Source organism: Paroedura picta, chromosome 3 (assembly GCF_049243985.1).
Source record: "Paroedura picta isolate Pp20150507F chromosome 3, Ppicta_v3.0, whole genome shotgun sequence".
NCBI lineage: Eukaryota > Metazoa > Chordata > Lepidosauria > Squamata > Gekkonidae > Paroedura > Paroedura picta.
This window is the reverse complement of record NC_135371.1, coordinates 157,888,077-157,902,584: the sequence shown is the minus strand read 5'-3', so window position 1 is coordinate 157,902,584 and position 14,508 is coordinate 157,888,077. Positions and strand designations below refer to the sequence as shown.

The 14,508-nt window shown below is 45.1% G+C and overlaps 1 protein-coding gene across 2 annotated transcripts in view; it reads right to left on the bottom strand.

Moving 5' to 3' along the window:
- The window catches only part of POU6F1 (POU class 6 homeobox 1), a 40,156-nt gene extending 25,916 nt beyond the window's left edge, over positions 1-14,240 (bottom strand). Inside the window, exons 1-2 of one of the 2 annotated variants that reach the window (XM_077328922.1) lie at positions 13,885-14,240; positions 12,492-12,527 (exon numbers count right to left, since the gene is read on the bottom strand). The gene's annotated coding sequence lies outside the window, so the exon portion shown is untranslated. The remainder of the gene's footprint in view (positions 1-12,491; positions 12,528-13,884) is intronic. The other variant, XM_077328921.1, reaches the window with a different exon arrangement.
- Between the last annotated feature and the right edge of the window lie 268 nt (positions 14,241-14,508).

Genomic DNA, 14,508 nt, shown 5'->3' with positions numbered 1-14,508 from the left:
GCCTTGGGGCTGCCCTGCCACTCTGCCACCAGCTTACCTTTGGTGCTCTCCAGCCATGGCTTGGGCTCCCCCTTGGCGTGGCATTGCGCAGCTGCTGCTGGCAGCGCTCCCCAGTGGGTGGCGGGAAGTCAGGGGCGCCAGCGGGAAAGCAAGTGGAGCAGGGGCTCAGGCAGTGGCGACATCCCTCGGCATAAAACTACCCCCCCCCCAGGCCTCAGTAAAATTGTCAAGCATTGACCGGTCCCTGGTGATAAAAAAGTTGGGGACCACTGCTGTAATATACGGACACTTTTTTCTTTTTCTTATTCCTGCGGTTGCCTGTAGTCAAACAGGCTTTCAAATCAAAATCAAAGCCTGTAAAATCTTTTTCCCCAGAAGCAAAAGTGTGGGTGCATGCACACACAAGCCACCATCTCTCTTCCAAACCACCAGAAACTCTCAGAAAGAGAAGCATTGTTAGGTGTCACTCAACAGAACATTCATCTTCTTCATAGGTTAGACAGCCAGGAGAAAAGGAGTGGCCCAGTAAGGAAGTGCAAATGACTCACAACTGAGTTTCTGATGTCACTTCCTGAAGAGCTGCTACTCTTCTACTTCCCAGCTCCCCCACCCTCCAATTAAGATGCTCATCCCAGGCTCTGTTCTCTGTGCCCCCCTACCTAGAGGTAAAATGGGTTGTGACCATAGACAGGGCTTTCTCATCAGCGGCACCTCATTTTTGGCATGCCTTCTGGCTCAGCTGGTACCTAACTTGTCCTTTCGGTGTCAGACTGAAATACTTTTTTAAATCCAGTATTTCACAGAGGGACTGCATCTTTTCGAGTTTTTAATGGTTTGCTTTTAACTTAGAGACTGTTTTATTAATATCATTTTTGTCTGCTCAAAGCCATTTTATGCATTTTTCTTGTCCTGTCTTGATAAGGGGCTGTGACTTGGTGGTAGAGCATCCAGTGCACATACAGTTCAATCTCCAGCATCTCCAGGACCTGCAGCACTGTATAGTAGCCAGCATAGTTAATGTGTATAGTAAGGACTAGAAAAACCTGGGTTAAAATCCACAGGCAGCCATGATAGCTCACTGGGTATAGCCACTCTCTCTCAGCTTTAAAAAGAGCTGCTGCCAGTCAGAGTTGAAAATACTGACCTTGATGGATAAAGGGTCTGATAAGGTAGCTTCAGGTACCCTGTTGTTTAGCATTTACATTGCCTGAATAAACAAACCGTATGAAAAAAATATTTCACACATGGCAAGAAGTCATCCTGGAGAGAGAGGAGACGCACAAATTCTCCCTCTGCACATCATACCCAGGTGTTAAATGATAATATGTAAGCCATTCGAATTTCTGCCCCTGCTTTGTAATAAGCACCCAATTTCAGTTAACAGCTCCATTTAGAAGCACTGTCCCACAATGAATCCTCAAGACTCAAGCGTACTCAAGCCCACTCAACTCAGAGGTATCGTGTACGGATGCAGCCTCTACTCTACTATGAAGCTCTGAGCAAAGGAGGGATCTACAAGTAAGCCACTGAGATGAGAAAATGTCACATTTCTCCCACATTGTTTTTACCCTCACCTTTCTTCAAGGGATCTCAAGGGAGCATGCATGCTGAGACCAGAACAAACTTGTCTGAGAAACTCTCTGCCCAGAGTTCTTTCGCAGAAAGGAGGAATATACATATACAACTGCTTACTTATTCATGTACTAAAGTAAACTCCATATCACGTAGCCTGCTCAGCTTATTGCTTTTGTGAGATGGTGGGATATACTTTTTAGACGTAGAGGCTAAGACGAGGAAACCCTAGATTTAGTTCTTTGCTCACTATGTAGCCTAACTTGTTTTGACGATTTGGTGGAAAGAGAGGGATGGTTTCCAATCCAACAGAAATGCTTACCTCCTCCCACCCACTGCATGCTCAAATACACCCATAGGAACAGTAATAGTATTTCATGGGGCATTTACCTGCAGGGGGAAGAGGGAGATCTTTGAGTCTATGGCAATACACAAAGACTTTACTTTTGACATGTTCCCCAGGTCTTGCCTTTCCTTGTTTGGGAAGGAGCCAGCTCTGACACTGATAAAAGCGACCACTTCTTACAGGACAGATGCTCTCAGTCCTCTGAAGCTTCTCCAAGACCAAAAGTCATCATAGTTATACCTGGCATTAGAGCGCTGTTTGGCAAAGAATAAGTCCTTGTGAATTTATTTCACTGTTTGAGAGCTGAGTAGCAAAGCTTTATTCTCAGCAGTAGTTTTGCAATGCATGTCACCCCACCCACCGACCTTTCCAATCCAAGGAGGAACAGAGTTAACAGCCTCAGTGTGAGGTGGAAACAAGGGAGATCCACTTGCCATGACTACACCTTAAAGGGACAAGATGCTATCTCTAGATCAAGAGAGCTGGCATTCCCTTATGGTGCCCACCAACACTTTTGTTGGAGTTCTCCAAATGTCTTTAGAAAGTGGGTGGAGCCACATGGGATTCTTGCCCTGCAGGACTTCTGAGTGGCCACTGAAGATCTGATTGGCTGAACAGATTAAAGTAACTTTTTCCCCAGCTGTAGCTGCCATCTCACTCTTCTTTGCCAGTGTATTTTCCAAAGTTTCACCTCTTGTCTCCTACACATGAGCTTCCTCTCTGTGTGGCTCTGCCTTTTTTGGCAGCCATTTTCTGGTCAGCTGCACCTCCTGTGGCAGCCATTTTGGGGTTGTGTCCACCATCCTGTGACAGAATTCCAAAAGTGTCCACAGGCTCAAAAAACATTGAGGATGCCTGATTTAGAGGCACCAAAGATACAACAGCAGAGTCACCTATATCTGTGACATATTCCTGGTTTTATATGATCCTAATACTGCTATTATTTTATACCCTATTACAAGATGAGCAAGAAGTATGATATTTCACAAAACAATGAGATTGGATGGAACTCGAGCCTAACTGAAACAGATCCGAGAGGGAAGTGTCAAGCATTTTCTCACAAGTCTATCATGGAAGCAACAAAATTATATTTTCAAATTGAATTTTATTAAACATTTCCATTTATAGATCTCATTGAGTTTAGAAAAAAAAATCCTTTAGGTACTGAATTTGACAGGTTTGCATATTTATTGCCTACATATTCAACTACAAGACTTTTGGAATTTTTATTATAAAGGGTAATCTTAAAATCAAGCTTAGGTTTCATAACAAATATAACAATAGTATGAAACAATTTGGGTGCTCCATTTTTATTTATTTAATTAATATACTGCCTTAGAGCCTTTTTGAGGAATAAATGCAAAAAAACCCACTCAAATCAAGAAAATAAATTCTAAAAAGTTTAAAATAAAAAACAAAACAAGAACCTTCAATAATACATTTGTTTTGTTCCCCATCTCATCCTGAAAGAAGAGAGAACCCTTGCTAAATGCTTCCAACAAAGCCTTAGTAGTAACCTTTAATCAGTTAGACTGGCAGATTAATCAACATTAATCACTTGATTAATTAATGGAGTGTTAACATTTAATCAGAGGATTCGAGACCAAAGAGATTACCCGTTAATTATTGAATCTTACCAACTGAAATTTACCAAATTTCTTTTCTCTCGACTTTCATATATCAGCAGGCAGAGACTTGCTATTATTAGATTTGGAGGGGACATTTTTCTAAAACTGCATTAATCACACATATGCTCTGAAACTGCTGTGAAAACTGCATTTCACGCCTGGAATCTAGAATGTTGCTGGATTTTGTGTGTGTGTGTGTGTGTGCACATGCATAGAAGTCCCAAGGTAGAACCACATGCAGAACCTGGCTGCAAAAATACTCTGAAACAGAGGAAGCAGCGGTTTCCCAGTGGAACACTCTTCCTCGGGAGGTGGTGGGTTCTCTATCATTGGAAATTTTTTAAACAGAGGCTGGATAGCCATCTGACGGAGAGGCTGATTCTGTGAAGGCTCAAGGGGGTAGCAGGTTACAGTGGATGAGCGATAGGGTTGTGAGTGTCCTGCATAGTGCAGGGGGCTGGACTAGATGACCCAAGAGGTCCCTTCCAACTCTGTCATTCTATTCTAGGAGAAGGCTGGTAAGTTCTCCTATTACAAAGCCTTTCCATCACATTCTGGCTACCCCCCAATATTCTCAGTTTCTAATCTTATTCAGAAAGATTCATCCTCATTCCTGGAAAGTTCATGCTGGGATGGGCCAGCTCACAAAGGTCTTGGTTGGCTGAGTCTGTGGAAACACATTTACAAACATAAGGACAGACACTGCAGCATTTGTTTAAAGCTGCTCGGGAGGAAAAAACACACGCGGTATAGCCTAGAAGGAGCTGTCATCAGACCTAAATTCTTTGGCTGGACTATTAGCCTGTTCTTAAAACAAAACAAATTTACCAAACAGGAATTCACACTTTGGCAGACAGCTTGGAAGCGAGGAACCTGGAGTATTCCGTTTAGCTTCCAAAGGATCTTGAGAAATGTATATGCCGCTGTAAGAACATTATGTTTGTAAAGGAAATGCAAGCTCAGCTACATATATACGTATTCTCTCACCTTCACTCCCCACAAAACTGGAGTAATGAAGTTATTCTAATTTGTAGTGTGGTGTCATGGGCCTAACACAAAAAGTCATCAAACCTCCTAGTGTGTCAAATTCTAGTTATTTTAAATTCCAACCCCTTTTCAAAACTTTGTTTTCCATCCAGTTTGTCTGTTTTCCCCTTTGTATTAGGAAAATTAGGGCAATACTTCTATGTATGCTTACTAGGAAGTATCTCGGTGCTACAATATAACCAAAATGAAAAAGTTTTCACAGAAACAAAACTGTCTACACAACAATGCTTGGGACTAGGGCAGCTAATATTTAAACTGCTCCCTCTAGGTATCCCTTTGTAATTAGTTTGATCTGCCTCCAAATCGCAGACAATATTATTTAATTCCAGGCTATAAGAAGCTTCAGAGCCTCTTGTGGCGCAGAGTGGTAAGGCAGCCGTCTGAAAGCTTTGCCCATGAGGCTGGGAGTTCAATCCCAGCAGCCGGCTCAAGGTTGACTCAGCCTTCCATCCTTCCAAGGTCGGTAAAATGAGTACCCAGCTTGCTGGGGGGTAAACGGTAATGACTGGGGAAGGCACTGGCAAACCACCCCGTATTGAGTCTGCCATGAATACGCTGGAGGGCGTCACCCCAAGGGTCAGACATGACTCGGTGCTTGCACAGGGGATACCTTTACCTTTACCTTATAAGAAGCTTCAACTGCTCCTTTTCATTCTGCCCATCTTTATTAATGGGAAATGATAGTTTTCTCCTACCCAGCTGATTATTCGGGACTAAAAATTCAGAGAAAATTATTGCTAAGGATCCCAAATTTTACAACCAGAAATTAAAAAATCTACTTCTAGAACTTAAAACAATGCTACAAGCCTGTATCTGAGCTCCACTTTCCGAGAGCCATCTTCTGACTCTCTAGGTTTCAAACATTTCTTACAGTGGACATAAGGACAAGCAACATGTGCAAATTTACAGTTCTAAATTCTGCATCAGAAACTGTGACCCACATTTCTCCGCATGACCTCCATTGTACAGATTCATAGAAAACTTAATTATTTTCATTCTTCCATCATTTGAGATCTCCCCTCACTGACCCAACTGAAACTTCATTAACTGTCCTCCTTTCGTTCCATGGTTCTTTTAGTATGATTCACCTGGCTTTATCCAGGTGAATCCAGGTTTTACTGTATCTTTCTGTTTCTGATTTATACTTTTATTTTGTTTGACTGTATTCAATAGCTGACAGCAGTTATTAATCATATTAATTTTATGCTGATTTATTGAATATGATTTTATTGTTCGGAATGAATAGCATATTTTGATCTTGTTCACTGCCCCGGGCTGACTAGTCTGAGAGGGGTGGTATACAAATTATAAATTTATATTTATAAATTTTTATAAATAAACATATTTATAAGCCAAATCAAATTTATTTAATATAGCACTGCAGCTAGATAAAACAGATGGCAAAAAAACATTTCACAGCAGAAATTACATAATCGGGGAACCAATACAAAATTTAAAATATTTAAAATTGCATAATTGATGGGTAAATTATAAAAAATGCATAGTAAAATTCCTCTAAAACACCTTTACTTAAGTATATTTATAAATAAATAAAGTTCTGTTGTAACCTACCTTGCCGGCTTACTTATGTGGAGACAGAGGAAACACAGAAATATTAGCACTTCACATAATATAAATGTCTCTTATCTCTTAAACCAGGGGTAGTCAAACTGTGGCCCTCCAAATGTCCATGGACTACAATTCCCATGAGCCCCTGCCAGCATTTGTTGGCAGGGGCTCATGGGAATTGTAGTCCATGGACATCTGGAGGGCTGCAGTCTGACTACCCCTGGTTTAAACTCTTCAGAACATGGCTATGTAATACAGCAGTTAGCGTACCTTGTAACTTAGAACAGATGGGGAACTCATCCAGCTAGTCTCAACTTGGGCTCAAGGTCACAGGAGTTGGAAAGGAGTGGGTTCACAGGCCAAATCCCCCAAAAGATGGTAATATTTCCAGTATGAAGACAACAGGTACTCTGATGCAATTCCAACCTCTAATCCAGGGGTAGTCAAACTGCGACCCTCCAGATGTCCATGGACTACAATTCCCATGAACCCCTGCCAGCAAATGCTCATGGGAATTGTAGTCCATGGACATCTGGAGGGCCGCAGTTTGACTACCCCTGCTCTAATCTGTTTACATCCCAGTGCCATTTTTTTGGGGTACAGTATTTTCTTGGCTATTCTATTTCAGGTGCTATGATGAGTCTACCAATCTACTCCCAGACAGTATAACTGAAGTAAATGCAGCTCTTCTCCTTCAATTTCTGCCCTTTTTCCTCATGAGTCCAGAGACGACACCCATAACATTTACACAAGTTCAGTACCCACTGGAGGGGAGAAAGCCAGTCTCAATATGTAAACTAGGCAATTTGGTTGGTAATTGGAAGATAATTTATCTTTTGTACTGATTATTTTAGGCCCATAAACTTTCCTACACTTCTGTTGAAAAATTCTTTTAAAACCCGGGAGATAAAAGCTGTCTCTTGATCCCTGAGGACAAGGCAGGAAAAGAAAGGGAAAGTTTTCAGCACAAATATATAACACCAAATGAAAGATGTTAAATTTATTCATGTATCAGGCTCAAGAAGTTTCCCTTTCTGCTTACATGCAATTTTATATTATTTTTGTATTATTTTAAACTAATTGTTTTAATGTATTTTATTGAGTTTTATTGTTTATTATTACAGTGTAAGCCGACTTAAGGTCCCATGGGGATGAAAGGCAGTTAAAGTTTTAAATATATATAAGATAAATAGAAGGGAAAAGCTGGGATTTATGATATTATATATTCTGCCATCTTGGATTTCTACCTACATAAATAAGGGAGTCTGAAATCCCGCCCCCCAAATTCTTCACTTACGTCTCCAATGGAAGTTTGTGCAATAATACAAGACATGAAAATTTATTTATTTATTATATACCGCCCTTCCTGGAGGCTCAGGTTTTATATATAATCTGTAAACCACTCCGCGGTTATTAATAAAAGAGTAAGGGCAAGTTGGGAGGAGTTAGGGCGAGCTTTGTCCGGGATAAAAACTCAGAGGGGTGAATCAGGAGCCACAAAGCGGGTGTCAATCCGAGTGTCAATCCTGGACCAAGGAGGCAATGGGGAGGTGCCTCCTTGCCCGCCATACACTACGCATCCATACGGGGAACGGAGCAGGGACGCTGCGTCTTTGACGCGGCGGCCCTGCTCCTTTCCAGCCGCACAACCTCCTAACTTCCCAGAAAAGGAGCTGGGACACCGCGGCATCCCTGTCCCTTTCCGCCCACCCCCCCAACTACCCTCCCACAAACGGCCGTCACCGCCCTTCGCCGCCACCCTTCGCCACCCCTCGCCGCTGCTGCCCGGAGCTTGCCCGTCGCCACTGCTGCTTCCTGGCCGTTGCTGCTGCCAACCGCTGCTCCCCCAGCGTCGCCGCCCTTCCCCGCACGTTGTCGCTGCCACCCGGAGTTGCCACCGCCCTTCGACGCTACTGCCCACAGATCGCCCGTTGCCGCTGCCGACTGGAGCTGCTGGCCGGTAGGTGCGGCGGCAACTCCGCCGCTCGCCCACGCCTGCCCGCCTCCCCACCTCGCCGCTGCCCTTCTGAAACCAACGATCGCCGCCTCGCTGCCGCAGCGAACCTACTCCGAGCCCTCGCAGAAGTCCCCGCATCCTTCCTGGGTGGGTGGGTGCTCGCCCGTTCTATCGGCCCCGGGAACAGCCTGGCCGACTCTGTGATGCGGCCAGCCTGTTCCCGCTGCCGAGAGAACGCCCCTGGTTGCCCCTGACTTGCCGCTGCGCCCCAGCCCCTGGGAAGCCTTCACCCTGTGAAGGCTTCCCCAGGGAGCGGGGGCTTAGTGCGCCCATTTTATGCCTGGCTAAAATGGGCTTCATTTCTAGTTTATAAATAAATGTTTTCTTAACCTATAGTAATATACTAAACGCCCAGGGGCAATTTAAGTCTTGGCAAGATGTCAGAAATTTAGTGTTCAATGTTTTTATACCACCGATCAGTTTCAAGATTAAAGGAAATAATGAATATGAAAGGTGAAGCCTTAAGAGAGAAGACCAAGTTTAAACAGTTGATTAAAAAACAAAAAAATCATCTATTACAATGGATATATAAGCTATTACTTTAGTTTGAAAGAGAAGAACGAGTGAAAAAATGCATGATTAACTGGATGCAGAACCTTGAGTGAATACCTATGCAAGAATGGGAGCAGCTATGGGATAAAGAAATGAAATTCACAGCGGTCAGACATTTAAGAGAAAATTGATACAAAAGATTATTCAGATTGTATATTACTCCAAAGGACACTGAGACAATGAACAAAAATTATGAAGGAAAATGTTGGAGGTGTCAAGAGACAGATGGAACTTTTTATCCTATGTGGTGGACCTGCAAAAAAATTTTTGGAAGGAAATACATGAGGAAATGTATAAGTTAAATATCCTATGGTAGCCAAGAATATCCTATTGGGAATATTACCTGATAAATTACAGAAAGTCTTGGAAGAGATATTTGAATATATAGTGACCGCAGCCAGAATAATTTATGCAAAATAATGGAAATGTGATGTCTGTCCAAGCTTAGAAGACTGGAATAGCTGGCCAAATATGGTGTAATGGTACAATTAACATCATATGTGAAAAATAGATTGATCTTAAAATCTGACGAAAGACGGAAAGTTCATTATGAAAGCAGAAGATAAGTTTAGATTGAGAAGCTGTTTCGGTAGCTGGTTGCTAACCCTTTTCTGTGTCATTTCAACCACAACTGTTTCAGAAACTGGCTGTTAACAGATTTTACATTTCCATATAAAGCCACTTGCATCTGGTTAGAAAAGCACCAAGGTGTTCCTGACATAAACCACTTTCTTCCATTTTCAACTCTTCTTTGTGCTTCTGTAGTGTGCTCTTTAAAATGTCTGCAGCGCTTCCAATAGTGCTGTACTTTTTTCTTGCTCTTTTTTGCCATGTGATCTTCCTCAAACTTTAAAAAAAGTTCTAAATTGAATGCTATAGTGCTAGACCAATGTAGCATTTTAGCCCTACAGCGGGACCATTGAAATGCCTTGGCACCATTGAAATACACTGAGACTAGAGCTGTTGTTACAGGAGGAAAGAAGTAGCTCATTAGGCAGCAGTGACTGGTGATACTGAAGTTGCTAACAAGTTGCTATAGTGCTCAACACAGAACATTTAAAAAATCCAAGGAAGATTGCATGGTGAAAAGATTGCATGGTGGGGGGAAGGCACGGCCCTGTTTGAAATTACTTCAGAGAGAGCTCATTTACATAATGAAATTAACTGTATGAAAATTCTGTACCTATATCACTTTCCCGGGAACTAGGATGAAAATAGACAAAATTGGGTTTAGAATGGTAATGTGAAAAGGGGCCCAATATAGGAACTAGTTTTTGCCTGTCGAAGCTATGGATTTGTCCATATGGATTTTTTTTTTACTTTGAATCACTGAATAGCTGAAGGCTGCAGGCTGCAAGGGTTCTAAGTTTCAGTAAAGATAAGTTTAATTAAGACCTTCTTTGTTGGTTTAACTTGTCAGTTATCTCTTCCGATATGGGATCTACTAAACGCAGAAGGGAGGCAGACATTCTCCCCCGGCTTCTAAACAGCTGAAAATTGGAAACTTTTTTCCTGTTCAAGTTCCTACCTCTAACATATATTCCACTCTATCTGATCTGCCTGATATTAATGACTCAAGAATAATTTCCACGGGATCCCAGGAATGTCGCAACGACAATAATAATTTGAATTCCACGCAGCTTCCAGTTGAGAACTCAGTTTCCAACTTTAATTCTGCTGAGGAGCTAGAGTCAATGGCTAATATTTTACATCTTATTGCAAAAACTGTGGAGCTTTTATATAATAAACTAGATTTGCTTCATTCCAAGATAGACACTTTAATTATTAAAGCACCAGGATCGGCAAGTAGTGGTCAAGGACAAAATGCGATAAGCTCACAGCATGATGGTGTGTCCTCAAGGAGCGGATTTGTCCACCCTATATCTATATACAGTACAGCAGAGGTGCCTTTAACAAAGCATTGCTCCATATACCCAAGTCAAGTCTCGACAAAGTGTCAGACTAGGACAGAAACCTCTGGGTTCAAATTTCCACTCTGTCATAGTTCACTGAGGCCAATTCTGCACCAGCGGCACCACTCTGGCCTGCCACCAGTGCGTTGCTGCAGAGCTGCATGTTCTGCAGCTTGTTGTGTCCCCACGGGGGACACACTTCAGCGCTGGATCTTCTCCTCGTTGGCCCCTGCAGCACCAAGAAGGAAAGCAAAAGAATCTGTGTTCCCTTAGCATGGGACCCAATCTGCACCAGGCTCGGAAAGGCGGCAGCCTAGGGGCAATGTCACGTGGACACAGGAATTAGCCCCAGGTCTGTATTGACACCACCCAGGCCTTTTCCACCCGTGCGGAATCGGCCTGAGTGTCCTTGGGCCAGTCATTCACTCTCAGCCTAACTTGTCTCAGAGCACAATAAAATCAGAGTCCAGTAGCACCTTTAAGACCAACAAAGATTTATTCAGGGCTTGAGCTCGAAGAGTGCTTGCACTCGAAAGCTCACGCCCTGAATAAATCTTTGTTGGTCTTAAAGGTGCTACTGGACTCTGATTTTACTGTGCTACTTCAGACCAACATGGCTACCATTTGAATCTTGTCTCATAGCAGTAAAGGGTGATAGGGTGAAATAGGAATTCTGCCCTGAGCTTTTGGGAAAAAATTGTAATGAATAAATACTTGGAATCACAAAAGATGTGTTCACAGCAATATTAGACATCGTTTGACAGCTTTTTCCATGAATGTTTGCAGGATAGTTATATTCCAGAGAGAAAACCTGAATCACATTAAGGTTACTTAAGAGATTTATATTCCCTTAAAAAATCCTTCCAAAGTGGTGTACATAAAAATGGACAACCATCACTAAAACAAATCTTCAATAATAAGCACATGCTTATTGACCTCTTCTTGACACATATTCTAGGTACCGCCCCCCCCCCCCACCAAATTTGGCCTAGACATCAGTGTCCACACTTTTTCCAACATAGAAATTATTTTTCAATGAAAAATACAATGCAATCTTACACAAGAAGCCCCAGGACAGCCTCTGCCTCACTCAACTACTTATGTATTTAAGATGTTTACTTAACACAGAATTAGCACTTCAGGTAGAAGGCTAGACACCTTTTCTCTAACATCTTGTTTTCTGTGTGGAGAACTGTTTTTACAGAGGGACATTCCCCAGTGAGAACTCAGCCTTACTACAAACAGTCTGAGGATAAATTATTAAAAATTATTTTTAAAAGCAGGCTTCTGAGGTCAAGCTGTCCTGGAATTCATGTCCTCTTATCCAGAATCCCCATTTCCTAATCCCTGATGTGAGTTTTAGCAGCAGTTGCTCAGTCGTAAGTTATGCTCTCAGATTCTTGTTTATAATTTAGTCAGTGCTGCTGCTCTTTGCATTGCATGTGTCTGCACATACACCAACACCTGCCAGCAGGGAACACTTCATGCATGAAATGTTAACAATCTATGCCTCTTGGCCTGTTTACCATCCCCTCCCCTTGTGTGTATATATTGAGGTCAGACCACACAGCTAAGTGGCCTCTAGTCCACAAAAAGCTTCTGCCACAATACATTTCACAGCCTTAAAATTTTGCCACCACAGAACAACACAGGCTACCTGAGTGGAAACCCGACACTGAAGGGCTCATTTGTGGCTCAGATTAAACAGAGCACAGTTTCCTAGAAGTGTGGAGACAAAACCTCCTATCGGGATTCTCGCCTCACCCCAAAATAAACAAAATCCCAGTGGCACCTTTAAAGACTGACAAAATTTATTCCACCCAAAGCATTAAGGAATGAAAACTCACAGAGAAGTACTAGGTCAATGGGACTGTGTTCCCCACCTAAAATGATAAAAACAAAGGCTGGTTTTATATATCATTTAATTTGTATATCTTTATATCTATATTTTTATGTCTATAGATTAAGTTGCCACTGTTTTTGGTCTGTGGCAGCACAATGTGGTGGCTTCCCTGTCAGTACCACTGCTCCAAGTTCATTTTCTGTGTCAGCCCTCAGCGAGCCCCTTCCCCACAAGCAGCCCCCCAAATTGGTTGCCGCTGACCCCTGCCCTCCAGCCGGCCTCTACACTGGGGCTCTAGGGGCGGCCACATAATGACTTTTCCTCTCAGTTTCCACCCCAAATTTCTCTGACCCACATGGGGCTGCTTTTTCCCTGGACTCCCCCCTCAGCCTCTCCTCCTTCCTCAGCCCCCCCCCCCCAGGGCTTCAAGACCCAGGGCTCCCATCCCCAATGATTGCCCAAGATTTCTTCAGGGCCCTCCCCTCACCCCTTTGCCAGGTCTCCTTTCCCGCCCATTAAAAAACAAACAGAAACCCTCCAGGGTTGCTCCCCTCAACTCAGACCTCCTGGTTGCGACCCTCCCCCACAAAAGCCCGTGCCCCACAACTCTCAACGGGACCCCCCACCCCAGTTGTTGGCTTCCCCATATATTATTTCCCACCCACCTAGGGTCACCAGGTCCCCCCGGGGCCACTGGCGGGGGACGGGAGGCGGATTAGGGTTGCCAGCTCAAGGTTGGGAAACTCCTGGAAATGTGGGTCTGCGCCCGGGGCGGACAGGGACCCAAGCAGGGTTCAAAGCCACGGAACCGACCCTCCCCAAATATCCCAGTTTCTCCAGGGACACTGATGCCAGTTGCCTGGAGGTGATCTGCAATTCCGAGGGGGTCCCCAGGTGCCACCTGGAGGCTGGCATCCCCACCACACACACACACCCCAGACCCCTCGGATCCCCTGGGCGCCTTGCAGCGTCTCCCACCCGCTTGCTCTCCCAGCCACCCACCCCCTGCCTCCCTCCCTCCCCCGGACAGCACCCCACCTCCGATCCAGACAAACCCCTTCATTTTGGGGTCGGGGGATGTCCCCCTACATTTCCCGGTCCCCTCCCCTGCTTTGACCCCGCTTCCTCCCCGTCCTCTGCCGCCGGCTCTCCAGCCCTCCAACTCCCCACGGGCGACCCGGCTTTCCCGCCACCCCCGCCCGAAAGCCCTTTCTGCCCCCTCCAGCCTCGGCTGTGCCCATCCCGAGCGTCTCCCCCGCCCGCGGGCGTCCCGGCCCCCGATTCCCCCTCTCCTTATCATAAATATATAAATTATGCTAATTAAGACCATTGCATATTCACCGGGGCGGCCCCCCCACCCACCCACCCACCCCGGCCCCGCCGCACCCCCAACTCACCGCTCCGCCGCCGGCCGCGACCCGCTCGCCCCCGGCCCGGGGCTCCTCCGAGCCGCTCTTGGGCGCTCTTTGCCCCCCTCTCCCCCCCGCCTGGGAATAATTAAAAATGCATCGCGCAGCGGCAGAGGCGCGCACAAAAGCGGGAGGGGGGCAGGAAGAAGCGCCCCCCCCCCCGGCCCAGCGGGGCTCTACCCCTTCTGCGACCGCAGCCCCCGGGCTTTTGCACCGGGCATCGTCCCCCAGCGGCGGCCGCCCAAGCCCCTGCCCCGCCTGGGGGGCAGATTTTGGAGACCCGGGATATTTTAGCTACTGCGTCATGAGCATAATTTATGCAAAGGCCTTTGCCGCATCCTGCAGGGGCCGCAGGACGCCGCTAGGGGGAGCAGGGAAAGACAGTCCCCCTTCGAAATCCCCGCCCCGTCCCCCGCCCACCCACCCACCGCCGCCGAAAGGCGAGGGGGTCCCAAGCGGGAGTTGGGGGGCTTCGTTGCTTTCCCTTGCAAGGAGCGTTGAGTATGTTGGGTTGAACGATGGACTGTTCCAGACAAGTTCCCTGTTCAATAGGTTTGTAGTTCAGCTAAGGTGTTTAGGGTACTGTATTGTTTTATGAAAGTGACAATGTAA